This window comes from Balaenoptera ricei, chromosome 20 (assembly GCF_028023285.1).
Source record: "Balaenoptera ricei isolate mBalRic1 chromosome 20, mBalRic1.hap2, whole genome shotgun sequence".
Lineage (NCBI taxonomy): Eukaryota > Metazoa > Chordata > Mammalia > Artiodactyla > Balaenopteridae > Balaenoptera > Balaenoptera ricei.
In genome coordinates, this window is record NC_082658.1 from 35,574,314 (window position 1) to 35,576,166 (window position 1,853).

Genomic DNA, 1,853 nt, shown 5'->3' on the forward strand with positions numbered 1-1,853 from the left:
TCATAAGCTGCTTCTTCTTCCAGTAATGGATCTTGGCCTTCTCCTTCTTATTCTCCTCCAGGGTAGCTGTTACTGCCTGGGACTTCCAGCCAACCTCATGAGCCAGGCACCCTATGTTAGCAAACTTTTTCATAGGCTTCAGATGCACAACCTTAAGGGCAGCAGGAACCACCATCTGCTTTTCTTGTCATGGGGGTGGTGTGATCCCACCAAACATCTTGAGGTGGTCCAGAGCAGCCTGGCCTCTCTTGGTCTTATGGGGCAGCATGCCTGTGGGCAGAGGACAGCAGCCCTGCTCAGTGGGGCACACGAGGACACTGCTGCCCGACCCAGGCAGGCAGACAGGTGGCCTCAGATGGTAATGCGTGTGGAGTCTTCTCATGGTTGGGAAACTCAAACATGAGTGAGAAAAGTCCTCATCACCAGCCTCATGGACAGCTTTATTGAAAAGCTTGGCAGCCTGAGAATCCAGGATTGTTCATTGCTGATCAAAAACTGTGTTTCCTTGGGAACTCAGATCAGTAAAAAAGTAAAATGAGGAGGGAGAGACTGATATAGGATTTCAAACTTTTTTTGACCACCTGACTTGAAGAAAAAACTAAGAAGTAATAGTCCCTCCTTCCATGCACACCATTCCCAACCCATTCTACCTAAAAATCCTTCATATTGTGGGTTTTATTTTTCATTTTAATATTAATTGTATTTTAAATTAGGTCTCTAAGAAAGAAGTTGGCCTTTCTCATTCTTTTCAGAGTGGTCTGGGAAATACTACATCAATGCATCTGAGAAAAACATAGGAAAACAGGATCTCTTGTAGTTTTGTTTTTGAGTCAATACCCGAAATAATGATCAGAAGCAAAAATCCACTGGTGGGTCCACAAGCAGGGTGCTGGGCCAGTCAGCTTCATCCTTCCCGCCCTGAGCTGTTCTCCTGCAGCCTCCATGCCACTGCTGCGAGCCCCTAGAGCAGATAGAAAATGTAGGACAGAATGAGCAGATCTATGATGGCAAAGAACATCAGGATGAAAATATCCAGCATTGTGGACTCCTTGGCCAAAGAGGCCTCTGGATTCCAGAGAGATGTGAGCTGTGAGCACAGAGTTTGCAGTCGGTGGAGGGAAATGGCTCTTTCTTCCCCGTGCTGCTCAGCCCTCCTTTCCCCTCCCCCTCCCAGGGCCTGCGACTACTACTACGGGTTGCTGCAGCTCCATCAGCAGCTTACTTCCCTCCTCCCTCACTTCCACAGCCAACCAATCACAAAGCCTGGAGGAGGTAACCAGGGAACTGCTCCATATAGACCAGGCAGAAGTGAAGAGGTTTAATTTCTCCCTAGGAACCCAGTCCCACCCCTTTGTATCTAAATGGAGTCTGCATGACATGAACATAGGAGGAGATCTGATCTGTATCCAGATGCCCTAGGGATGAATTCTCCTGACTGCCTTTCTTCTCCCTTTTCCCACTCACACACTCTGGGCAAATTATCTCAGAAAAATGACAGTTGGGAGTTGGATGGGCCGACCACTGGCAAGTAGTAAAAGTCATGTCATGGAAGACATGGACAAAGGTCCCATGTGAGTCTCAGCTGGCATCTCTGTGGATGGAGCTAACACTGATGGGGATTCCTAAGCTGTGCCAGATTCTGCACACGTGGTGTAACTTTTTTTTAAAGAACAATTCAATTTATTTAAATTAAGCAAAAAAACACATCAAAACAGTTCACCTATTGCCCCCACACCAACAATTAATCTGTTCTCTGTATCTATGAGCTTGCTTTCTTTTGCAAAACAAGTACTTTAAAGAAAAAAAAAAAAAAAAGCAGTGTACCACCATCCACAATCATGATTATTTCTTAA

At 45.9% G+C, this 1,853-nt stretch overlaps 1 non-coding gene across 1 annotated transcript; it reads right to left on the minus strand.

Moving 5' to 3' along the window:
- Positions 1-345: 345 nt before the first annotated feature.
- Positions 346-430, minus strand: LOC132356328 (small nucleolar RNA Z195/SNORD33/SNORD32 family). Its single transcript, XR_009499844.1, has one exon. It is a non-coding gene; the product is annotated as a small nucleolar RNA Z195/SNORD33/SNORD32 family (small nucleolar RNA).
- Between the last annotated feature and the right edge of the window lie 1,423 nt (positions 431-1,853).